This window comes from Emys orbicularis, chromosome 4 (assembly GCF_028017835.1).
Source record: "Emys orbicularis isolate rEmyOrb1 chromosome 4, rEmyOrb1.hap1, whole genome shotgun sequence".
NCBI lineage: Eukaryota > Metazoa > Chordata > Testudines > Emydidae > Emys > Emys orbicularis.
The window spans coordinates 107,444,850-107,471,841 of NC_088686.1; the positions used below are offsets into that span (position 1 = coordinate 107,444,850).

Below are 26,992 nucleotides of genomic sequence, written 5' to 3' on the forward strand. Positions count from 1 at the left end.
GAGTCAGGGTTCTATGGGTCTGTGGGGTCTTTTCCCAGTGAAAGAGCCTTACACAGTAATATTCTTAACCTCTATTTATTAGCAGTTACGAAAACAGAATGCACGCACTAAGCATACAATGCTCACCACTCCCAATAAGGCAGACGAACTTTTCCTGATGGCCAGTCAAGATCAGGTCACCCGGGGACTCCAGCTTCTGCACAGTGTGATTGGCAGGATGTTGAGGTCTGGCAGCTCTGATCTTGGGGCTGTGTCCTGGAGTTAGGTTCCAAAGAACTTCCTTTTGGACCCGAGTTTATATAGTTAAACTTGAGTTCTGCCTTGCTATACTTTAACCAATCATTTTAAACTAAAGTGCTACAAAACAGCATTTTCCACTGATCCTAGCCCATTATGAAACAATTCTTTAACCAATCATGCCCCACCACCTTAATTGATTTAAATCTTCAAAATTAGTTATGCAACAGACAGAAACAATCAAAGAATCAGACAGAGACCATACAGATAAACAATAGAGAAGTAGGGACCATAAAGACAAAACAATAAAGAAGTATAGATTTCACAGAACAGTTGATAAGTGATTTCTTGCCAGGCAGAATGCTATCAAACAAAGGTTTCTTTAAACATCTTTATCTGGTGATGATGAATACTATTAAGACAGGGGCGACTTTTTAACAGCCTGATATTTCATTGTTTTAATGTAATTGTGAAGATGTGACTTTCTGCTTTTAGCTCATAGCTGCTTCTGTCCTAGTGTGGCTGCAGAAAAGAGCTTCAGCCTTTACAACTCCATCTTCTTCTTTTTTCTCCTCCTTTTCCCTGCTCCCCAGAGACTTCCTCCATACTTCATTAATTCTTTCTCTCTTGCCCCCTCTATCTTTATTAATTCTCCTCTGCCCCCCATATTACTTTCCAGGGATGTTCCCTAGTTCCTTTAGGGTCTTTCCCCACTTCCAGTGCTCTTCCTTGGAGATCTCTCTTCCCTGCACCATAGTGAGTATGTCCTTAGCCTTATCTCTTCCATCAAAGATATCATGGTGGTGGGGGGGGGGGGGAATGTTCTTTCCTTACTCCGGTTACTACCCCTGGGTGGCAGAGGGGGTCTCCTTTTAATCCCAGTTGAGGTCCATTACCCTCACATGTCCTCCTCACACTTTAGGGTCTCTTTCTCCTCACTTTCTCAGGTGTCTTCTCTCTATTTTTTGTTTTGTTTTTTAACCTTTAAATCGTGTGGGATTATTCTCTTCTGCTTCAACTTGAATGTCCTCTTCTCTTCACCCTCCCCCAAAATTTAGCCCCTCAGATTCTTGGGATTTTTTTCTCACCCTGTTCAACCCAATCCCAGATTCTCTCCCTCATTGCCGGCTCCTCTCTTCCTGCCTCCAAAATATCTTGGGGGCTGTACTAACCCTGATAGCACCTAGGGGCTCCCCAAGGCATGGGGGCTTCTCTCCCTTGTACAAATTCAGTGGCTTTTTTTCTTCCCCAAATATTGAGGTTCCCCTCCCCATTTGGCAGAGTAACAATATTTTTAAGACAAATGAGGTGATGAAGGAGGCCATGCAGGTGACAGTTCTGGTGGGAGGGGTATCTTGATGTGTGTAAAATTTAGCAGCTGTTGGGGATGGGGAGGGCTCATGCTTGGGAGTGCAAGGGGCTCTCTGTGAGGCCTTGAAGGAGAGCAAAGACAGCCATGCTAGGGGGTGGTCCCTGAGGTGCATATGGTCATAGCCAGCCGGCTGCCATGGTTACCCACTTAGCTGGCTGGGAGCTCCATCAGGAGTCCAGGCTCTGCAAGGGGGTTACAGAAACCAGCAGAACTGCTGCTTTTATAACCCCACCAGAGACTCTGGAACAGGCCCTGCCAACAGGGTCACACAGTTGCCCTCCTTTCAGGGGCTGTTCCCTACCTAAGCCTGGTAAACCCCTGCCATTGGGATATTCTTCTCTTTGTCTCTCCCCGGCTTTCATCCCTGGTCTCAGAGGAAGGTGGGTGTAATACAGCTAGTGCTCACCTCATCAGGCCTGACTGTCAGAGCTGGGGGCAGAGACAGGAGACGGCTGCATCCTGTAGTGGAGCAGCAGAGCTAGTGCCAGGGGTGTGGAGGAGCACCCTGCTCTGAGCCTGGCCCAGCTGCCTGGGGAGGTGGCTCCCCCTACAGCCTCCCTGTAGCAATGGGCCTGCTCTGATTGGGTCGCACCATCCTGGGGCACATCAGTGCCAAGCTCAACCTGAGTGGTCGAGAGCTGAGTGGGCAGAACCTAGAGGGCCACTTTTTACCCTTTCTGAATTCTGGTTGGTCGGTAGAGAGGGCGAGGGGGCGGTGCTTAGGAATTGGTCAATGGCAGAGGTTTGCGATGTCTAGGCCATTCTCACTGTTGACTGGTGAAGGGTATATGGCAACGGTTGGGGTTTAGACAGGAAGTCCCACCCACTGCTTGTTTCTCACTGGACAAGGGGTGGGGCTTGGGACAGAGTCTATAGCAGGACTTCTGACTTGTTCTGATTGGTGAGGCAGAGGGGTTGATGGGTGGGTCAGAAGAGCTGTCACAAGCCCGTTCACACGATGATCCCCATTCTCTCCCTTTCTCTCTCCTGCAGCTTGTGGAAGTGCAGTGTCACCGACACTGGCTCTGGGGATCTTGCTGCTGTTCTCAGAATCAGCCAGTACCTGACAACGCTGGAGCTGGGTTATAATTATCTGGGAGTTTCTGGAGTGCGGCTGCTGTGTAAGGGACTGAAACATCCAAACTGCAAATTAGAGAGTCTGCGGTAAGTAACATTTAGCCTCCTTTATGCATTTACGGGTGTCCTTTATGTAAAGTGCTCAACAGGGCACGTAGCTGGTCTCTGCTCTCTGCAGTTACAAGGAGAATCTGAAAATCAAGTGTCTCTCCAGCACTTGCATGAAGGACTCACAATATGTGCCAAGCCTGCCGTGTTTGGGAATGTAAATCTAGCTGGGCCCACCCAAGACAACTAACTCCACAGCCCCTTGGTATAAGTTTTAAAACCAACTTTTAATTAAAATGCATTTACTAAAATGCACTCTGACCCTTTAGCTTGCAACCTACTTTTTAAGTCATTTTAATGACTTTTGACATTTTAATTCTCATATAAAATGAATGAAAACAAAAGAGGCTCCAGGACACTGAGGATTCTAATCCACCCCATCTGAGCCCCACCCATAGTGGCCCCTGCCTTTGAGGTTTCCAGGGCTGGGGCTGACGCTGGTGTCTGCTCAGAAACAGCACCAATTTCATGAAATATCCTTTGAAGTGCAGCCTGCTGGGAGTGAGGTTGTGTGTTTACAGTTACCAACAGAGCAGGCTGGAGCAGATGCCCTAGTGACTCCTTGTATTAAAAAAAAAAAAAAAAAAAAAAAAAACCTTTGGGGAAAGCTGTGGCTCTTCCTTTTTCAATTTCAACACATTTCTGCTTCTTTCTTCTCTCAAGGCAGAAGGCCCATCCATGCCTCTGAGATCCAGGGAAATTCTGTGGACTTGAGGCCAGATTTTCAAAAGAGCTCAAGATTCAGCAGCTCCCACTATGACAATTCTGCCCAGATTTTCAAAAGACTTGAACCCTGGAAATTCAGCTCTCCTGAAAATCTGCCCCAAAAGCACCAGCAGAGTGAACAGCAAAATCAACATCCTTTTGCAGCAGCTCTCCACCGTTGGGGTTAATGCCCTTAACCTCTAATGACCGGCCCCTCCATTCTCTCCCAAGAACATCAGATGCACTGCCTGGAGGGCTGAGGTGCTTCTGCTGCCATCTATCCTCAACAGTCCTCAAGCAAGGCCTCAAAGCGCCGCTTGGCAGTTTGCAGATGGATAGGACACATCTCAGGGCTGTTTGTTTTCTTCTTTTATTCCCACTATCAGTGATGTTTAGCCTCTTCCTTCTCTCTTGATGATGAGCAGGTGCCACTCCCCATTACACACCCTCCAGAGGAGAGGACATACCAGCTGCACTCAAAGACTCCCTGGGTCAGTGATTTCCCTGCTCATAGCAACCACCACCACATGCACTTTCCTTTCCCCCACCCCATGCTCTAGGAGTCACCACTGGGCTGCATTTCCCCTGCCCAGTGCAAGTGCAGCTTCCTGTTCCCTCCCGAGGAGTGAAACCTACAGATCACTGGTTCCTCACTGCAATAGGTGACAGGAGATGCAGCTGTTCCAGGACACTTCACTGGTAATCAGTGACTGATAATTCTTCTCCCCATTCCATGGACTCGCAGAGAGTCTTACAGTGATGGTGGTTCCTCTTCCTTGTGATAGCTGCCCCTTCTGTCCTTCATACGGTGTAGGAGGGTGGGGGATTAGTAACTCACTGTTGGGGGTATGGGGAGGGAAGACACACAGCTGAAGGATATCTGCTTCACTGTTATGTTGCTCTGAGAGATCTCCTATGATATCTAATATCCCATGAAATAGTCTTCACATGGAACAGATGGAAGCTCCATCACTTGAGACGTCTTAATTCTCTACTAGACAATTCACTGGAACACACATTGCAGAGAGCAATCCTGCACTGGCAGGGGGAGGTACTAGGTTAACTAATAGGGGTGGCATGTGAGCCTGGTTCAGTGCTCCTTCCTACCCCTCCCCCCATGTTGTGGCTGTAATGTGCTGCCGAGAAGGGGTTCTCTGTAGAAAGTGGAAGTGACAGCTCACTCCCCACCATCACCCGCCGAACCTTGATTGACAACAGCCCCAAAAAGACATATGAGGTCTGCAAATCACCGACCAGGCAAGTTGCTGGTTATGAGGCGTGTGGTGATGTACTGCCCAAAGGTTAAATTTAGATAGGAATTGGCAGATCAAGGTGTGTAGGGGGCAGGGTTGGATGCGGGGAATGTGGTGTACTTTCAGAAAGGTCTGTATCCCATAGAAGACTGAGTGTCGCGTGAAAGAGAATGAAAGTCAGGAAAGAAGGATGGAGAAATGGGGATGTAGCGTGAGGGGAAGAGAGAGCTCCCACACAGAGATCAGAGACCAGGATGGGACATTGACAGACGGGCAGTTTTGCCCAGCCGGGGGCTAGAAGACAGGACTTCTTACAGGTGTGACGTAGGTATAGTGTATTGTTTGTAACACAAAGATGTTTAATTTTGTGAGATGGCAAACTGCATAGTTCTAGGCCCAGCCCAGTGACAACTAATAAGCTGAATTTGGGGAGTTGAGGTAACAACAAAGTCCTGAGCTATCAGAGCACTTGGGGTCAGTGCAGCTCCCTTCACTGGGCTAGTCAGCAGACTCCTACCCCTTCCTGCTTCCTTACAACATACAGGAACATTTTATTGTGCTTACCTGAGTTACCGAGTAAATCACAAAAGGCAAAAGATCCCCTGAGTTTCGGGGCTGTAACAGCCAATCTCTCTGGCATTTTTTGATGGGTCAGATTTTTGGGTCTTCTCCTGGAAAAATGGGACCAGCACAGCGAGTTCATCCATTTAACTGGTTTGGAGAATAACAGGGCATGTAGGAACCAGCTGCTTATTCTGCTGCAGCTGGAAGGTTCCCATCTCAGGTTATTCTTATAGAAGCACTTGGGACTCCTGTGTACTGTGTAAATGGCCCTGTCTCCTTGTGCCAAAGCCAGGGAATAGGTCTCAACCTTTTTATTATCCTGTCCAAGTGGGAAGAACAAAACAATACAGGTCTCACTAGTTTATTGTTAGCCCAAACCATAGGTGCCTTCTTCCTTTGGGGAGGAGAATATACTATTTACACATCAGGATACCCCAGTATGCACAGCTGCCCAAAACACTGGTCCTGGCTTCTCCCCTCTCCCCAAAGCTTTCTGTAATGCTGTAAAAACACGTTTACATCTTCAGATACTTACCAGCGGGGCGTCATATGCTGTAGGGCAGTTGCCCTTTTGGACTTTTCATAGGTCTATATGCTCTATTATGTCTTCCACTCCCCACCTCCCCGACTTTGTATGATATAATATAACCACATATAATGTTCTATATGTTGACACAGCGTCACCCTCCATCCCCTGAATGTTTCTGAGATAAGGCCCCTGCTGACTAGCCCTGCTCTCTAAGGTCCCACAATGGCTGCCTCAGACTATCCACAACACACTAAGGGATTGTTCATCCTCTTTGATAAAGGGTGGCCAGTGTTTTCAGGATATGCGGGATGACAGTCTGTTGCGTGAACTGGAAAATACAAGGGAAGTGCAAAGCTGTGAGAATGGCTTGTTTTGTTGTGTCCTCCAGGGTACTAACCTCTGGACAATTTAAGAATGTCATTTAAGATCAAAATCCATTGATTTTGCTCTGTGTGCACTGGAGTAGGGTAGTTTTTGATTATAGCTGTCAAGAAGTGAATCCACATCCAAATTGGTAATATTCTCATCTAGACTACCATGTGGATCTCCATATCAGCAGTATAGTCTTAATTATACCAGTATGTCCCTTTTTCTACTTCTCCAACAATGATGGTATAAGTCCCACTGGAATGACTACCTAGCAGTGAGCAACCTTTATCTACCAGGAGTCCTCTGCACCTCTCCCAAGAAAGGTCCACCTATGGCTTAGGGAATAGCTAAGGCTGCCTACAAGATAGCTAGGGCTAGGTCTCTGCTATAAATGAGCTCCTAGATTCTGTTCTTACTGTTAGCTGTGCTATACTTCGGTAAAGCACAACAAATACACAATGTTTCCTGCTTGCTTTCAACCAAGACAACCTGGATAATGTATCGGCACTATTAGGACACAGCCCTGACTCAAATGCACATTTGCATTGGTGTGCTCCTAAAAGACAATCCCACCTCTGGAGCCCTGCTGTAGTCAAGAGGCACTCTCTGGACTAAACCAATCTCTGACTAAAACCAATCTCTGCCTGCAGTGGGATTAAAAATGTTTGGTCACCCCAAACTGTAGATAGAACCTGGGCTTCCTTCTCTAGATGCACAGACCTGATTTGTGTCCATGATTCACACTTTAAGGACATAGGATTTTAGGGTTTAACTTGAAAACACCCAACATCTCTCCCTCCCCTGTCTCTCCGACCCAACACATATATGCATATTTTATAATCAAAGTAAAACTCTGTTCAACCTGAAGACCTGAGTAAGAAAATTCAATTACTCTAATTTTAAGTAACAAATAATTAGAACATACTGGAAATGTGTCTTCTCAGGAATCCACTAGTTTGGAGTCTGAGGGATGGGAAGTATCAGGCAGTCTATCAAAAAAAAAAGGGGGGGGGAAGGAAAGTAGAATGAAATGAGGAGACAGATCAAGGAAGAAGAGCAGACTAAAAGGCCTGGAGACCCAAGGCAGCATCTGGTGAAGATGTATGTACTTGCAGTGTCTTGCCATAAAATGCCGAGATTGTCAGCAGTCACTCTATTGACCTCTTCTATCTGCTGAGATTTACAGACAGATCTTATTGAACATGCTCTGAGGTTTGACAGCAGTGTCTTTCGAGCCTTCATATAAGATTCCAGATTAGCAAATCTGACCCATCTGGAGTTGATTGCTTCAGACATGTTTGAGACCTTTGTTCTTTCCAACACAGGAAAGGGACAAGACATGAGTTTTTGTCCTGCACAGGGAGAATTTGATGGCCCTGTAGGCATGCAGACACATGCAGACAGACCCATCTGAACTCTGTAGAATGGTAGGTTTAGGAGAGAGGTGTTCTGATGGAAATGACAAGGAGAACTCCATTCGGCAGGAATTCTGGAATAATTCTGAGTACCACTTTGTCTGGTAAAAGCTGAAGAAAAGGGGATTTATTAGATAACACAGTTAACTCAGTGACCCTTCTGGTGAAGTTGATTGGAATTGTCTCAGTTCAGGGAACTGCACCATTATTTCCCCTCAGTGATCCATCAATGGCACCCGCTCTTAGGCTTCCAACTCCCCTGGCCATTGCCTTTCCTGGGCAAAGACCCATGTCCCTCTCCTTTCTGAGTGGGGTATTTTCAGGCTGAACAGTTCCCTGCCATTACTGTGTTATTCCCAGCAAACAACAGTCTGCCTAAGCAGGCCTGCTCCGCTCCTCTCCTCAGAGACCGTACACAATGTAATTGCCCAGTTATAAGTTACCATAAAGTTCTTTCTAAGCAACCATATTTTATTCTGAAGGTAAAAGCACTACAGAGAAAACATATTACAAATAATTCAAGAACCAACATTCAAGCTAATAAGCGTAACAGAGATCACCCCCTCCAACATGGGCCCTGGCAGGAGCAGTCCTTCAAAACCTCACCCAGGGGTTTTCCTGTGCTTTCAAGTTTCTCACAGCCTTTGCTCAGAATGAGAACTCAGTCTTATGGGCCTCACTAGGCCAAGTCCTTCCAACCTTCCATAAGGATTGAGACCCTCCATGGACCAGAGGTCCTATCTGTTTGCTGGATCAGGAAGAAGGCCCTGAGTCAATTTAAACACAAGTTATTTATCCCAAAGTCCTTTCTTTGTCTGTGGGTCCCTGAAGATGGGGTGCAGACGGGTATGTGTGTGCGTGTGTGAAAGGGAATCGCTCTCTGATATACACACACACACACACACACACACACAGGGCAGGGAAGTGTAGAGGGTCTCTATCATACACAAAAACAACAAGGAGTCCGGTGGCACCTTAAAGACTAACAGATTTATTTGGGCATAAGCTTTCATGGGTAAAAAACCTCACTTCTTCAGATGCATTTTGTGGATACAGACTAACACGGCTACCCCCTGATAGTTGTTATCATATCCAGACTCCTACAGTGCTGATTATCAGTTACTCCCTAAACAGTTGTCCCTAAAAACCTAATTTTGCTCCAGCCTGAAAACAGTCAAAGTTTTGTCAAATTTGAGTGGGTGGCACTGGGACCCCATGCACCAGGTCACAACGCCTGGATCTGGGAGCTAGACAGCCTTGCAGGATTGGAGCTGCTGCTGCAGGTGAGTGCATGGTGGGCTTTACACCCTCGAGGGCCTCTCACCCCCAGGGGCAGGCCATGATCCCCAGCCCTGGCCAGGGCCTCCCATGATCCCCTTTGACACATTCTTACAGGTTGAAATGCTCAGAACATAGGATTTATACAGCAAATTCTTAAGAACTATATTTTAATATTTGTTGCATTTAGTACTTATTACGTTAATGTATATATCATATATCATGGTTAAGAAATGTATTCTAAACCAAACATTTTTTGCACTAAAGCTATTTACTGGGTTGCAAAAGGCCATCAAGGTTTACAAATGGGTCCTGAGACCAAAAAGGTTGAGAACCACTCTTTTAGCTCAGCCATGGACCCAGGCCTTCTAGATTCCTGGCTCCCCATCAGCCCTACTGGATTGATGGGGAGCTTGGAACCTAGAAGCCCTGGGAACAGTGGCTGAGTCAGGAGCCTTAGAGGTAGGGAGTTGGGGCTTCCAGAGTTCACAGTTCCGCAGCAGGGAGGCAGAAGTCAATCCCTAGCTTGGGCCGGTGTTCTCGGTGTTGCTAGGTGCTGAGCTGATGACTTCCTCCAATTCAGCAACAAACACATACTTTTTGAATATCATCTTTATTTAATGTAAATTATTTAAATAGATTATACTAAGTTTATGCCTTAATATAGAATGTCATAAATTGAAATTTAATTTTAAATGTTTATTTTTTAAACGCAAAATATTTAATTTTAATTTTAAAAAAATTAAAGTAATGTGATTTAAGTAAGAAATCAATGTCTTTTTGATTCTTTTTATTAAAAGAAACATCAACTTTTCTCTGCCGTAGTTACTCTCAATATCAGGTGTGAAGCATGAGCCAAAGCAGAACATGACAATAGGCGTAATTTTGCAGGAGTTGCTTGTTTATGTGACCACTTTCAAGTAAAGACTAAAAATATTTAAGTTTGTGTGACAGGGATTTTTAGTTTACAGTAGAAACAAATGTGCATGAGGAGGTCTTTCACCAAATCTTCAATTGGAAGCCAAACACTCTGGCAATTCAATTGGAAGCCAAACACTGAGCAATCAAATTTGACCTTTTACAGAAACTCTTCCACAACTTACCTGTGAACAGCCTCTGTGCATCTCACTTTTGAGCACCAAATACAGTATTGATTTGGTAAACAGATGTTCCATGTGTTTGTCCCTTAGTCATGGTTCGCGACTCACCAGTTTGAAGGTCCAAGTGATGCTCATTAGCCATCATTATGCCGGGGGGGGGGGAGGGGGGTGTCTCCTGTTTGGGTTCCAATGTCTCAATGAAAAGTTGCTCCAATGAGCTCCTCTGTTCATTCTGTCAACCATCAACAACTCAGGTGATGACAGAATAAATTCCACATTTTGTTTACAGTAGTTGTAGTATTATTTATTAGTGAATTGCAGTAGTGGAAAAATGCCTTGGCTAAGATCAGGGCCTCACTGTGCTAGGCACTGGACATGACAGGTGCCCCCAGGTGGTGCTGTTACAGGTGTCCACGTTCTTTTTGTTTAGGATGTAAACAAGCTTTTATTCTTGGAGAGACCTGCAGTGTTTAGATTATGCAAGGTCTTGTGTAAAGGCAGCTTTGGGAGAGAGGGAGCTGTGTGAGCAGCAGGAGAGTTACTAGGTAAACTCTAAGTGTACCTGTTTCCTCATCACTGATTTCTCCTCTGATCAGCAAGGCCCTTACTACTGCTCAGCAGAGGGATAAAGCTGAAGTCAAAATGGGGCATGGTTGTCAGAAGAAGGAGCAACAATACATGTAGACAATCTCTGCCCTGATGATCCGATAGCCTAAATTAAATGGTTGAAGTCTGAAGAGTTACGGTTTCCCGGCGATAGCTCATGCCCCTCCAGAATGTCTAGTTCAGCAAAAATCAAATTTCTGAAAATAAGGAAATATAGAGTTAAGGTAGATGCACATGCATCCGTAACTCTGCCCCTCTGGATCTGGCAATAGCCACTGGGAATTATCTGCATGCACTCCAGCTGCATTCGTGGTGTTAAGTGCAGCTGTATTGAATGATGGATGAATAAATCGGAGCAGCTTGGGAGAGCTGGGATTGTGATATGAGGGGATTTGGGTCTGAGTCCCCTTGTGTGTTATCAAAGGAAAGAGATGTATGTTTACCTTGAGGTTCCAGTCTTGCATCATTTCAATACGGAGTTGAGTAGCTTATGTCGGTAGCAGGGCACTGAGATCTTCTTGCCATGGGTATTGTCAGCAGTGAGGTGGGGCATATGAGAGCAGTCTGTAGATTGAATGAGGGTAAGGGAAAGTATAGGGTGATGTGGGATTCTGTGTGCAAGTGTGAAGGCATTGTAAAAGGGTATGAAGTGGGTAAATTTTACAAGTGTAGTATTCTGTCAGGAAAGGAGGCTTTTGGGTAAGATCTGAATTATATATTGACCTGGTGAAGTGGCTGATCCTTTGGGATTGGAAGAACTTTATGTGTGATTAATCTGATTTTCAGTAATCTCTCATCATAAAGTCCAGTTGTCTGGGTGGTGAGCCAGCGCCTGGAATGCCTAAGGAGATTGCATCTTTGACTTCTTGTTAACCAGTGTGGTGATACAGAAGTTCACTTTTATTACTGGCTTGGTGAAATCTAATTACAGAATAAACCACCAGTTTGGGGTGTGTCTCCCCTATTGCATACTGTCTGTTCTCAATTTGGTATTCTTGTCTGTGACCCACTTAGACATGGTGACATTTGGTGTAGTCTTGGGCAGGATCCACAGAATCAGGTCAATTAGGCTTTGGATCAGAACCTCACACTACTCAAAATTTAATTTTGATATTGAGAGTTTTAAGGCTTCAAGATTAGTTACAATGAGTGAGCCATGAACATATGAGGGTCTTGACAGAAAAGCCCTTGAAGATTTGTGCTTGCAAAGGGGATTATCCTGTAAGAAGGAAACCCCAGATCAAGAACTGAGAAATTTGTTCACGGACAGTCACCAGAAAGCAGAGTCTCTGCCTTCCCCTGCCCCAGGTGCAGCTACAGCAGAAGCAATCAGAATGCAAACACTGAAATACAAGCAGCATCTTGAGCATGGGAGAGAAATGGCAAAACTTTGATTGAAAGAGAAGAAAGTAATTGCTCAGATTGAGAAGGAAACTGAGGAGAGAGCCAAGGAGGCTCACAGAAGGCGCATGGAACAGCTGCAAGCTGAGAAAGAAGTTGCCGCATTCCAAGCTCTGGAAGAGCAAAAAAATGTACTACAGCCTGGAATTCCATCTCCTCTCAATAGCAAAAATTGGGGGGAAAACTGTCCAGTTTTTATAAAGACTCTGATTGTATTGAAGCATTTTTGTCTATCTTTGAGCATCTGTGTGATATTCACAAGATTCCAGATGACCAGTGAATACCTGTCCTGTAAACCAAATTGTCCAGAAAAACCAAAGAGTGATTTAATGAAATGGGGGACGAGGACGCTTTGAATCAAGTAAAGTTTAAAGAAACTGTTTTGAAATGCTTTAAAATTACACCTGAATCTTATAGATCAAGGATCGGCAATCTTTGGCACGCGGCCTGTCAGGGAAATCCGCTGGCGGGCCAGGATGGTTTGTTTACCTGCAGCATCCGCAGGTTCGGCCGATCACAGCTCCTACTGGCTGCGGTTCGCCGTTCCAGGCCAATGGGGGACTGCAGGAAGTGGCGTGGGCCAAGGGATGTGCTGGCCGCCACTTCCCACAGCACCCATTGGCCTGGAACAGTGAACTGCGGCCAGTGGGAGCTGTGATCAGCCGAACCTGTGAACGCTGCAGGTAAACAAACCATCCCGGCCCGCCAGCAGATTTCCCTGATGGGCCACGTGCCAAAGGTTGCCGATCCCTGTTATAGATTGAAATTTAGAAATTTCAAAATGTCTAATGGTTTTGCTTACGGGGAATGTGCTCATAAATTGATGGGTTTTGTCAAAACATGGGTTATGGGAGCAAAAGCTTATGGGGATTTCTAGATAAACTGCTAGATTTAATCACTTTGGACCAATTGCTAAAAATAGCTCCTGGAGACATCAAAGCAGCAATCTGTGATAGAGAGCCTGATTCGATTTTAAGGGCTGCAGAAACTGCTGATGCATATATAGAAAATAGAAACCGTGAAGGGCATAAGACCATGGGAAGAGTAGTCCTTATTCACCCCAGTTTAAAAGGAAGGAAGGGTTTAAAAATCAACCTAATCCCAATGTTAGTAGGAAAGCTCATGGAAGCTCAGCACATAAAAACTCTTACCCTAAAAGGAAACCTGTTATCTGCCATCTCTGTGGGGCCCTTGGCCACATAAGAACGAATTGCCCAAACTTTAAAAATACCCCAGCATTAGCACCCACAAACCCCATAATAGATTCTAATGCAGTTACTTTTAAATATGGAGGATAACCAAATATACCCAAACCCGGCCATCTTTAGTCTCAAGGGAGATAATTAAAGAAGGAAATATTCCTATGCATTATGTTAATGCAGAATCTTTGGCTGTCGGTAGAGAATGTATTAACAGTGCAAAAGTTAATGGTAAAAGCTGTTTGGGGTGGCAAGACTCTCACTCCATCTCCTCCTTTTTCATCCTCCTTCTCTCTGCTCCCTAAAGACTCCCTCTAGATGTCATTAATTCTTTCTCTCTTGCCCCCTCTATCTTTATTAATTCTCTTCTGTCCCCTGTAATACTTCCCACGGGTGTCCCCTAGTTCCTTTAGGGTCTTTCCCCACTTTCAGTGCTGTTCCTTGAAGGTCTCTCTCCCTCTGCACCATGGTGGGTATTTCATTATCCCGCCTTAGTCTTATCTCTCCCATCAAAGATATTATGCTGTGTGTGTGGGGGGGGTAGGGTGTTCTTTCGGGGGGTGTTCTTTCCTCACTCTAGTTACTACCCCTGGGTGGCAGAGGAGGTCTCCTTTTAATCCCAGTTGAGGTCCATTCCCCTGACATGTCCTCCCCCACTTTGGGGTCTTTTTCTCCTCAACTTCTCAGGGCTCTTCTCTCTTCTTTTTTTTTTTTTAGACTTTAAATCTTCTGGGGTTCTTCTCTTCACCCTCCCCCAAATTAGGGTTTATCCCTTCAGATTCCCACATACATCTTTGGGGTTTTTTCTCCCCCTGATCAACCCAATCTTAGAATCTCTTCCCTATTGCAGGCTCCTCTCTTCTTACCTCCAAAATATCTTGGGAGCTCTACTAATCCTTACAACACCTGGGGGCTCCCCAAGGCATGGTGACGTCTCTCCCTTGCACAAATTCAGGGCTTTTTTTCTTTCCCAAATGTTGGGGTCCCCCTCCCCATTTGGAAGAGTCCCAATATTTTTAAGGCAACTGAGGTGATGAAGGAGTCCATGCAGGTGACAGTTCTGGTGGGAGGGATGTCTTGATATGTGCAAGATTTAGCAGCTGTTGGGGTGGGGAGGGCTTATACTTGGGAGTGCAGGCAACTTGCTGTGAGGCCTTGAAGAAGAGCAAAGACATCTATGCTTGTGGGTGGTCCTTGAGGTGCACATGCATAACTAGACTGGTGCCACGGTTAACCACTCAGCTGGCTGGCAGCTCCATCAGGAGCCCAGACTCTGCAGAGAAGTTACAGAAACCAGCAGAACATCTGCTTGTATAACCCCACCAGAGACTCTGGCAGGGTGGATTTGATTTAAATCACTAGTCAGGAAGACTTGATTTAATCATGGATTTCTACATAAAAGTACATTCTTGTTGGTTGTTATATCCTTAATACATATTCTTCACAACGCAGAGATAGATGTAGGTTTCATTTTTTAGAAGGTACACACTATACATTTTTGAAGTGATTTATTTTGAAAACTTTTCAGATTAGTTTTACAACTATATCAGAAAATGAATGATTGTTTGATTATTTCATTTACCAAAGGTAGTTGAAGCAGATATTTATGAAGTCATTGAGAGGTGAACTATTTCCAATTCAACAGATTAATCATTAATATTTGGAGGATTTTCTTGCCATGCTGTATTAGGAGGATAACATCACCAGACAGACATTTAAATTGTTTTATTTAACTTAAACAACAACATTATGTATTCTGGATATTTTTCTTCAACAGCAAACATATAATATTTTAACAAAACAAGCATATGAATTTTTGAATTTAGTTAAACATTCAAGTGTTTTAAAATTAGGGTTGTTTTTGTTAAAATTGTTTTTAACTAAAATAGTTAAATGAAATTTTAAAAAAATTAAATCAACTATGTCAGACAGGTCAACATGAAAAACTTAAAATATTGGCTTCTGCAGCTAACTCAGTTGTCTTCACCTTCATTTTCCTGTTTGTTCATAATCTGGAAAAGAAAAACAAGCTTTCCTGCTTTTTCAGGTCCCAAACGATTTCTCAATTTGGAATGAATTATTCCAAAGGAAGAAAATATTCTTTCTACACCGGCAGAAAACGCTACTGCTATTAAAAGTGAGATTATCACTTCAACAGTCTTTGAATCCAAGTGCTTAAGTGACTTCCACCAGTTCACTGGTGTGACTTTCTTTAAAACATCATCAGCAAACATATATTTCTTGAATGGTTCACCCTTAGCTCTGAAGTTTATTATAGTTGGCATTGTGGAGGGATGATTGCTGGATGTCCATGTCATAGCCAACTCCTCTTCTTCAGCAGTTAAGGTTTGACCCTGGTACCGAGTATTGAGAATATTTGCAAGAAAATGAGCTGGCGATAGTGCTTGTCCCATTCGTGTTTTTTAATGCTTGTAATTTAACTCGGTCATTGCATATTTCTCTTTTTAAGATCTCACTCAGTTCCTTCCAAATTTCAACAGCGTCAGCAATAAAACAGCTATTTCCCTGCATTTTGTTCAAGTCTACAGAAATAGGCTTCAGGGTTCTCAGCATGTGTTCAACATTTCTCTTAAGCCCAATGTTGAGAACTTTGGCTGTGTCAGTGTCATCTATTTTTTCACAATTTTGTTCACAAATTGTCATCAGATTAGGCCATTTCTTGATATAGTGCTCAAAACAGTCCACTACTGAGTTCCATTGCACGTCTTGTGGAAGAGTTAGCTTGGTTCCTCACACTTTTTTTCAGAGCAGCTGTTGCAAAGTGGTGGTTACGGAAGTATTTTGCAATTTCAACAACATTAGCTTTTATTTCTGTAACACTGAAGTCTTTGGCTAGGAGGTGCATCAAATTAGCACTGCAACTGTATGTTATTAGCTTGGGACTCTCTTCACTCTCTTCTAAATAATTTCTTCTCATCTTGGATACATTTGCAGCATTGTCTGTGACCAAGCTGCGTACTAGACATTTGATTTTTTTCACAGTTTGTTATAGCTTTTACTGCTACTTCTTATAAGTATTCTGCTGTGTGTGCATTTCCTGATGTATCAGTTGGTTCTGTAAGGAAGATTTCCTTCTTCTGTTGTCACACAAGCACATACAACAGGATCATTGTGGACATTGTTCCACCCATCAAGACTCTAGACTTTTCGCACACTGCTCAATTTCTCTTTCATACACTTTATCCAGCAATTTGCCTGCGACATCTGCTCTGTTGGGTGGACTGAATCCTGGTCTTAATGACTGAATCATGTTAATGAAGTGTGGGTTCTCAATCATACGGAAAGGAGTTTGTTGCATAAACAAACCGGGCAATTTTTTCATTAATTACCTCTTTTTGTAATCTGCTGGTTCTTATCACAAACTTATCTATGGTTCTTATTGGATGATGGAGATTTTTTTTCTTTTTGCTACAGGTGATATACTGTGGCTATGTGACATACATGATGTAACTGAAACAGTATAATAGGCAGATAACTGTTGAAGGTGGATAGTCTTCAGAATCATGTATGTTGAGGATGGATTCTCCTAAACAAAATAAGTCAATGCAGTTATTTAATTATTATTACCATACTGCTCATTTAGTATCACTCATTGCATTCACTGACACTCAGTACTATTTTAAAGGTGAAATTTTAAAAGGAAGATCTGCCTATTTCAGTTTTTTATTTTTATCACAACTGCATCAAAAAATGATAGTACCATAGAGTAACAACTATATTTTTTGCACAAACATGAGAATTCAAAAATAGTCCAGAAGGAAGACAGGCAGTCCTTAAGAAAGAAGTATGAAATAAAAAAGTTTACCAACCTGAAGATCCTGCATGTTCAGACACATTCCTGTCATCATCTTCAATGCAGCTTCCTCCTGAGAAGGAACACTTCTCATGATGTTGTTTTATTCAGGCAACCAGGCCTTGCATTTCTTTGTTGCACTGTTTGCATTTTGCACGCATGCTTGTCTTACCCACAGGTAGAGGAACTTTGTTAAAATATTCCCAAACTGGGTCTCTTTTACGGCCAGCTGCCATTATAGGTTTTCCCTTCTAGTGAGAGAATGGTATGGGAGACCTCAAATCAATGAAGCTACACTCAAAGACCTCAAGACTTCTAGAATATGCTGCTCAAACAGTTTTACTCTTGTTTCTACTGCCTGTCCCTCCCTTCTCACATTTATCTTCAGACTTCTTCTCCTTGTCCAGATCTATTCTGCCCCCAACAATCTTCTATTCATTGAACTTTTTGAAACTTTGCACTTTTAGAGAGAGGTAAGAGATTGATTCTGTGTACACAAATTTGCAGAGGGACAATAGGGTTGAGGTCTGTTATTTCTCACCTCTATATATTATTTATGTATTTATTTTAAAAACATTTTTGCTGTTAACAAGCATGTTATCCCTGGAGACACAAATCCACAGTTTGAGAACTGCAAAACTAAGCATCTCTGATGGTATCTTCTGGACCGAGCACTGAGTCCCAGAAGCCCCCGGAACCCCATAAGATTGGGTCCCTAATCCATGAACTATTGGAACTCATTTACAAAAATTTTCTTAAACATTACATGACAATATTGTCTCATACTATATAATTAGAATTTATAATCCCTATTTCATGATGAGATATCTTTGAGCTATAATGTATCTTAATTAAAACTATCTTTTTCCTCAAAAATCCGATTTAAATAAAAACATCCGATTTAAATAAAATCTGATTTTTATTTTTATTTTTTTTAAATCATTGATTTTTTCCACCCTGGACTCTGGAACTGGCCCTGCCAACAGAGTCACACAGTTGCCCTCCTTTCAGGAGCTTTTCCCTCCCCAGATCCTGGGTAACACCCTGCTGTGGGGATCTTCCTCTCGTTGTCTCTCACGCCTTTGTTCCCTGGTCTCAGAGGTAGGTGGGTGTGATTCTGCCACTGTTTGGCCTGTTTGGCTTCCTCCCCTTCCCAGGCCTGATGGTCAGAGCTGGAAGCTGATGGGCTGGGGGCAGAGACAAGAGATGGCTGTGTTCTGCAGTGGCGCAGCAGAGCTAGTGCCAGTCATGAAGAGCAGGATCTCCCAGCTTCTCCTACTCTGAGCCTGGCCCAGCTGCCTGGGGAGGGGGCTCCTCTACAGCCTCCCTGTAGCAATGGACCAGCTCAGATTGGGTCGCACCATCCCAGGGCTGATCAGTACCAAGTCTCACTTGATTGGTCAAGATCTGAGTGGGTAGGACTTAAAGGGCAACTTTTTACCCTTTCTGAATTCTGGGTGGCCAATGAAAAGGGTGAGTGGGCGGTGCTTAGGAAGGAAGTCTTACCCAAACCTTATTCCTCATTGGTCAGTGGCAGAGATTTGCAGTGTCTAGGCCATTCTCACTGTTGACTGGTGAAGGGTAAAAGGCAAGCGTTGGGGTTTAGACAGGAAGTCACACCCACTGCTGGTTTCTCACTGGACAAGGGGTAGGGCTTGGGACAGAGTCTGTAGCAGGACTTCTGGCTCATTCTCGATGCTGATTGGTCAGGAATGGGGGCTAGTGGATGGGGTCACCTGTCAGAAGAGCTGTGATGAGCTCCATTCACACCTTGATTCCCCTTCTCTCCATTTCTCTCTTCTGCAGCTTGTGGGGGTGCGGTGTCACAGCCGCTTGCTGTGGGGCTCTTGCCACTGTTCTCAGAACCAGCCAGAGCCTGACAGAGCTGGACCTCAGTTATAATCAATATATAGGAGATTCTGGAGTGGAACTACTATGTGAGGGACTGAAACATCAAAACTGCAAATTACAAAGACTGGGGTAAGTAATATTTTGCCTCCTTTATGCATTTATACATGCTCAACAGGGTGCATAGCTGGTGTCTGCTCTCTACTGTTACAAGGCGTGATGGAGTTCTTGGGGTACAACCTGGAACTGGTGTACCGCTGAGCCCTCTGTCCCACCAGCCTGAGTTCCCTCTCATACTGTGATGCTGTGACAAGCTACAAAACTCTGGCAGTGCAAAAGTGCAAAAACTGCACTTACACAGACATCCACAGGAAGGGACACACCCAACTGAGTTACATGAATGCTTCTCCCAGCCACTCATAAACCAACAATAGAGAGGCTCCAGCCAATTCTGCCGCCCCAGTTCCCCAGTCTTGCTCCCCAGCGCTGTACTGTCTTGCCCTAGTCAGAAGCCTGACCAGTATAAGTTTAGTACCCAGTCCACCCCTCCCTCAATGTGGAGAGGATATACGCTAGGCTTTCTAACCTGAGCTGAGAGTTCCCAAGCACTTCAAGCAAAATGCATTGTTTTAGGTAAAATATAAAACAGATTTATTAACTATAGAAAGATAGAGTTTAACTGATTATAAGTGGTAGGCATAACAGGTCAGAGGTAGTTACCCAAGAAAATAAAAGGTAAACACACAATTACAGAATCCTAGCAGATTAGGGTTGAAAGAGATCTCAGGAGGTCATCTAGTCCAACCCCCTGTTCAAAGCAGGACCAACCCCAATTAAATCTAAATCTAAATCTTAAACTTTAAAACACTAGGTAGTATTTAGATCAAGCAGTTTTCTCACCCCACTAAATGTTACAATTCATAATACACAGGTTTCTTACTTGAACCTGGGACTAGTCTCCTGTGTTGAAGTTCTTGTGTTCTCAGTGTCCTTGTTGCTTCCAGCGTAGGTGGGGGAGGAGAAAGGCCACAGCATGGTGCCACTGTCCCCTATTTTATATTCTTAGTGCATGTGCCTAGAAGACACTTGCCAAGACATTCCTGGTGGGCTTTGCTGCATCATAGTGATTGCATGCTTGATGGGCTTTGTTGAGTCACAGTGATCAAGTAAACACCCACTGTGTGGACTTGTGCAACTGAGTCATAGAGTTAATTAATGGTCGGTTAACACCCACCTGGCAGTAGAGATTCTCAAACTTACAACACATTTCAGCAAGAACCACACAGCAAAATCTAATTGAGCAGGACAATGGGTTTCAGTTGATCATGGCCTCTCATATAATACCTCACGTGACATGCCCTGTATGAAACATTACAACCATATATGAATGATGAATATCGGGGTTACAGGGTGCTATCCTGAGGTACAGTGTGTCACGCAAGAACAATCTGAAAATTAAGTCTCTTTCCATCACTTACAGGAAGGACTCTCTATATGTGCCCGACCTGCCAGCTTTGGAAATGTAAATATAGCTGGGCCCACTCAAGATAACTAACTCCCCAGCACTTTGGTATCATTTTTTAAAACCAACTCTTAATTAAAATGCATTTACTAAAATGCACTCTTATTCTTTAGCTTGCAGCATTCTTTTTTAGAGCATTTTAATTACTTTTGACACATTAATTTTCATATGCAATGAATAAAAACAAAATAGGCCCCAGGACACTGAGGATTCTAATCAACCCCATCTAAGCCCCATCCATCGTGGTGCCTGCTTTTGAAGTTCCCAGGGCTGGGGCTGGGGCTGAAGCTAGTATCTGCTCAGAGAAATCACCAGTTTCATGAAATACCTTTTGAAATGCACCCTGCTGGGAATAGGGATGTGTGTTTTTACAGTTACAAACAGGGCAGGTGAGAGCAGATGCCAATGCTAGACATATTAAAAACAAACAAACAAACCTGTGGCTCTTCCCTTTTCTATTTGAATACATTTCTGCTTGTTTCTTCTTCTTTTTTTTTTTTTTTTGCCTCTGTCTTCACAAACAAGGTCAGCTCCCAGACTGCTGCACTGGGCAGCACAATATGGGGAGAAGGTGACCAGCCCTTTGTGGAGAAAGAAGTGGTTCGGGACTATTTAGAAAAACTGGACGTGCACAAGTCCATGGGGCCGGATGCGCTGCATCCGAGGGTGCTAAAGGAGTTGGCGGATGAGATTGCAGAGCCATTAGCCATTATTTTTGAAAACTCATGGCGATCGGGGGAGGTCCCGGATGACTGGAAAAAGGCTAATGTAGTGCCCATCTTTAAAAAAGGGAAGAAGGAGGATCCGAGGAACTACAGGCCAGTCAGCCTCACCTCAGTCCCTGGAAAAATCATGGAGCAGGTCCTCAAGGAATCAATTATGAAACACTTAGAGGAGAGGAAAGTGATCAGGAACAGTCAGCATGGATTCACCAAGGGGAAGTCGTGCCTGACTAACCTAATTGCCTTCTATGAGGAGATAACTGGGTCTGTGGATGAGGGGAAAGCAGTGGATGTGTTATTCCTTGACTGTAGCAAAGCTTTTGATACGGTCTCCCACAGTATTCTTGCTGCCAAGTTAAAGAAGTATGGGCTGGATGAATGGACTGTAAGGTGGATAGAAAGCTGGCTAGATCGTCAGGCTCAACGGGTAGTGATCAATGGCTCCATGTCTAGTTGGCAGCCAGTTTCAAGCGGAGTGCCCCAAGGGTCGGTCCTGGGGCCAGTTTTGTTTAATATCTTTATTAATGATCTGGAGGATGGTGTGGACTGCACTCTCAGCAAGTTTGCCGATGACACTAAACTAGGAGGCGTGGTAGATACACTAGAGGGTAGGGATCGGATACAGAGGGACCTAGACAAATTAGAGGATTGGGCCAAAAGAAACCTGATGAGGTTCAACAAGGACAAGTGCAGAGTCCTGCACTTAGGACGGAAGAATCCCATGCACAGCTACAGACTAGGGACCGAATGGCTAGGTAGCAGTTCTGCAGAAAAGGACCTAGGGGTCACAGTGGATGAGAAGCTGGATATGAGTCAACAGTGTGCTCTTGTTGCCAAGAAGGCTAACGGCATTTTGGGCTGTATAAGTAGGGGCATTGCCAGCAGATCGAGGGACGTGATCGTTCCCCTTTATTCAACATTGGTGAGGCCTCATCTGGAGTACTGTGTCCAGTTTTGGGCCCCACACTACAAGAAGGATGTGGAAAAATTGGAAAGAGTCCAGCGGAGGGCAACAAAAATGATTAGGGGTCTGGAGCACATGACTTATGAGGAGAGGCTGAGGGAACTGGGATTGTTTAGTCTCCAGAAGAGAAGAATGAGGGGGGGGATTTGATAGCAGCCTTCAACTACCTGAAGGGGGGTTCCAAAGAGGATGGAACTCGGCTGTTCTCAATGGTGGCAGATGACAGAACAAGGAGCAATGGTCTCAAGTTGCAGTGGGGGAGGTCTAGGTTGGATATTAGGAAACACTATTTCACTAGGAGGGTGGTGAAGCACTGGAATGCGTTACCTAGGGAGGTGGTGGAATCTCCTTCCTTGGAGGTTTTTAAGGCCCGGCTTGACAAAGCCCTGGCTGGGATGATTTAGTTGGGAATTGGTCCTGCTTTGAGCAGGGGGTTGGACTAGATGACCTCCTGAGGTCCCTTCCAACCCTGATATTCTATGATTCTATGATTCTATGATTCTTCTCTCAAGGGAGAAGGGCCACCCCATACCTGTGAGATCCAGGGAAACTCTGGGGACTTGAGGCCAGATTTTCAAAAGAGCTCTATACTCAGCTGTTCCCACTGTGACACGTTAGTCCAGATTTTCAAAAGACCTGGAGCCTGGGCTCTCCTGAAAATCTGCCCCAAAATCACCAGCAGAATGAACAGCAAAATCAGCCTCCTTTTGTAGCAGCTGTCCACCATTGGGGTTAATGCCCCTAACTTCTAATGACTGGCCCCTATCCTCTCCCAAGTACATCAGACAAAGTGCCTGGAGGGCTGAGTTGCTTCTGACACCATCTATCCCCATGAGTCCTCAAGCAAGGCCTCAAAGCTCCACCTGGCAGTGTGCAGATGAATAGGACTCATCTCAGGGCTTGTTGTTTCCTTCTTTAATTCCCACTATCCATGATGTTTAGCCTCTTCCTTCTCTCTTGATGATGAGCAGGTGCCACTCCCCATTACACACCCTTCAGAGGAGAGAAAACACCAGCTGCTGTCAAAGACTCCCTGTGTCAGTGATTTCCCTTCTCAAAGCAACCACCACCACATCCACTTTCCTTTCCCCCACCCCTTGCTCTAGGAGTCACCTCTGGGCTGCACTTCCCCTGCTCTTCTACAGGTCTAGGAAAGGTACTCTGAGGGAAGAGCTCTGTGTAGTTTGAAAGATTGTCTCTCTCACCAACAGACATGAGGTGAGGGAACATGAGGAGAAGGGAGTTGAGGAATGAGAGAGTAAGGAGAAGCAAAGTGGGAGTGTGAACTGTAACCAGAAGGGAGTAGGGAACAGTGGGAAACAGGAGCCAGTGAAGGAGGGAAGCACAATGGGAGGGGACAGAAGCCAGGGGCAGGGGTTGGAAAGGAACAGAAGGAGGGGAGGGCTACATAGGCATAGATGTGGGTAGGATAGGATCAGAGAGGGAGGTGAGAACAGGAGCAGAAAAGTCCTATACCTGCTAACAGACTAACTGGTCTGTTATCCTACATGTAAATCAAGCACCCACCCCTCCTGAACCTGGAACTGAACCTAGGAATCCCGAGTCCCTACATTCCTCTGCTGTCAGGAGATTAATTAATTAATTAATTAATATCATGTTTATTACAGAAGCACCTAGGGACCAGTCAAGAAAGTGGCCCCATTGTGTTGGGCACTGAACGAACACAGTTTATAATCTAAATAGACAACACAAACACAGTATAAAGGAAGGGGGTGTAACGTATGATTGGTGAGAACAATGTCACAGCAGCAAAAGGCATGTTAGTTCCACAAATTTAATTTGTTTTGTTTTGGTGTTGGTAGAGTTAGGCATGGATTAGCTAACTAGAAATACAGGAGAAGGATGGGGGTGGGGAGACAGAACAAGTGAGAAGGGGAAAGGGAGGAATTAGGAGGGTAAGAAGGGCATCTGTAGAGTGAAGCTGATGTGAAAAGATTGTGAAGGAGGGAACTGAAGCAAATAGCCAATCAGCACAGAGGAGAGAATGCCCATTTAAAACTTTAGAAAATGTTCTAATGACATCATCAGTGTCCAGGGGTCGCTGCTCCTGCTGGCTTGAGGATCTGGCTGACTCTGCTAGGCTGTTTCCCCCTTTCAGGAGTTTCTCTAAACAACAATTCAGCTTTCACAGAAATTCTGCCCTCACCCTCTTCAGGAAGGGCTTGCTTTAAATAAACATTTTTCTGAGCAGCAACAGACTCTTTTTTGGCCTTCCTTATAAAATAGGGGACAGTGACAAATAGTTATGATAAATACAAAGGATTAAGTTGGAAGGATTTGAGAGAGTAAACATCACTTCATTGAAATTCACGGATAGTACTCAATTTTGTGAGACTCTGCCAACCTCAGAAATATTAAAGAGTAAGTAAACAGGAGCTAAGATTACTTACCAGTTGGAAGACAAGGAGATACAGCACAACAGAACACAGCTATAAAATGGCTGCTTAAGGGAAGCAATTGCTTGTATCATTCTGCACATATATTAAGGAGCAGCAACTCCTCAAAAGGTGTTCTAGGAAAAAGGCCCTAGAAAAATGCAACCCTGGGGAGTTTTGGTAAGATCAAGGCATTCACAGAGGAATCAGCATTTGTGTGTAACAGCCTATATGGCCCTACTTGGTAACCTGACCCAAAACCCATTGTAGGCAAAGGAAAGACTCTTACAGACAAGTGCGACTAAATGGTAGACTAAATCACCACACTGGGGTACTGCCATTCCTCCAAAAAATTAGAGAGTTGGAAAAAATGGGAATGTTTTAAGTGTAATTTAAACAAGGTTTGTGGTGTGACAGAACATGTTTGTTTCTTGACAGCAGGGAAAGATCTCAGGTGGTCATCCTTCAGCACCGCTCTTGCAGCCTGAAACTTCCAAAGCTGGGCTGTCTGTGGGGATAATTATCCCCTGAATGTGCCTGGGGCAGCAGCCCCCTCCCCTGCCTGAGGAGCCCTGTGTCTACTGGTGTCACAAGGGGCTTGCTCCTGCCTTTGTAACATGTCAACATGTGAAGGTGGGGGGCAGATCAGGATGAAATCTGCAGCAAGCATCTTCCGACCTTCCCTCCCCTGACCACTCCCTGGACGCTGAGCCTGTTTGTTTCAAGAAAATGAATTTGAAAAAAGTGCGGCAGAAGCTCCCAGCCCTGCTATTGGCTTTGTCAGATACACTTCTGCATTCCTATTGGCTGAGCAAAAAATAGCCAGCCCAGGGAGAGGAGAAGAGTGAGCCACATTGCTCCGGGCTCGTGAGGGGAGTGGGGGAGAGGACAGAGCAAGCAGTGTTGCTCCCAGCTAGGGTATGAAATTTGCGGGGGGTGGGGGGACTTCAGCCCTCCCCTCGCTAAATGGCACCCTTGCACCTGTTCCCAACCATCAGGTCACAGCTCTTGACCCACTTGACCTGAGCAGAGGAGGCTGCTGATTACATGACTTTGCAAGGTTCCACCTGCACCCAGGTCTCCCAGCTCGTGGGCCACAAGGAGTATGTCATCAGCATACACCAGCAGAACCATCTGTGAGTCCAGCTCACTGAGATGAGGAAAGTCCTCGACCAGCTAGAAGTTGCTGAGGATGGTCTGCCCCTGGACAATGTAGGTCTGATCGGGGTTGATCACGTCCGCCAGCTCGGACTTCAGCTGCAGCGAGATGGCCTTTGCTATGACCTTATATTCCATGTTGAGCAGGAAAGCTGGGTGCCAATTCCTCAGATCGTGGAGGTCCCCATTCTTCTGCAGCAGAGTGACCAGGCTCTCCTGCATGACAGGGGGAGCACCTTGCTCCACAGGGACTTGGCCCAGGTGATGGCAAGGTCCAGGCCAAGGACGTCTCAAAACATTCAGTAGAACTCCATGGTCATCCTGTCAATGGCTGGAGATTGGTTGGCCGGCAACAGAGGGAGGGTTTCCGAGCACTTGGCCAGAGTGAAAGGAAGCTCCAGCTGATCCCCGTTGCCCAGTCTGACCAGAGGGAGTTCATCCAACAGGATCCTACATGTGTGAACGTCGGTTGGATCCAGGGAAAAGACATTGGCGTAGAAAGCCCTTGCCCTTTCCTGCATCTCCACCAGATCTATAAGATCCTCCAGGAGGCAGGTGACGTGCTTTTTGGCACCCCTCTTCTTCTCCAGGCATAGGTGAAGCAGGGGCTGCAATCCATCTCCATAAGGAGCTAGAAACATGACCAAACAAAAGTGCCTTGGGCCCAATGGTTGTCGAGGGCCTGGAGTTTGTCCTGCTTTTCCTGACACTCCCTGCAGAGGGATGGATCCCTGGTCAAACAGCTAGGCACTGATCCAGCTCTATAACCTCCCACTCCAACTGTTCTATTATCGTATCCTCTTCCAATTGGCCACCTGGGTGTAGACGTGGAGAAGGAGCCTGACGTGCACCCGTGTCCCAACACCTCCGCACTGAGAGAAAGGCATGCCCATGCCCCCTCCAGCCAGAACTCCCAGAAGGATGCTACAAAGCCCACTCCTCCAGCAGGCTCTTCTTAAAATGCCAGTAGGCAGGCCCTGGCCACTCAGGTGTTAACACAACCATCACAGCCACCATATGGTAATCTCAGAAGTGGGCTGTCCGTATGCCGGAGGAGTGAGCCTGCAAGATGGTAAAACAGAAGATGTAGATGCGGTCCAAGCAGGAGTGCCATGACTGAGACTCCTCCACCCAGGCATAGGTGATGGTAGTGGAATCATCCAGGTGGTCATGCCAGACTTCTACCAGGAAAGGATGGTCGATGATCTCCCTGAAGATGTCTGTGGAGGCCTAGCAAGTCTGTCTGCCAGTGGGGCCACACGAGTCAAGTGCAGTGTTAAAGTCCCCACCCAGGACTAGGCACTGCGAGGATCCTTAACTCCCGCAATCAGACCTACACCATCACATCTCTCATC

At 45.1% G+C, this 26,992-nt stretch overlaps 1 pseudogene; it reads left to right on the plus strand.

Annotated features, from left to right (window-relative positions):
- LOC135877782 (NACHT, LRR and PYD domains-containing protein 3-like) overlaps nt 1–19,011 on the plus strand; it is a 99,003-nt pseudogene extending 79,992 nt beyond the window's left edge.
- The last annotated feature ends 7,981 nt before the right edge of the window (nt 19,012–26,992 follow it).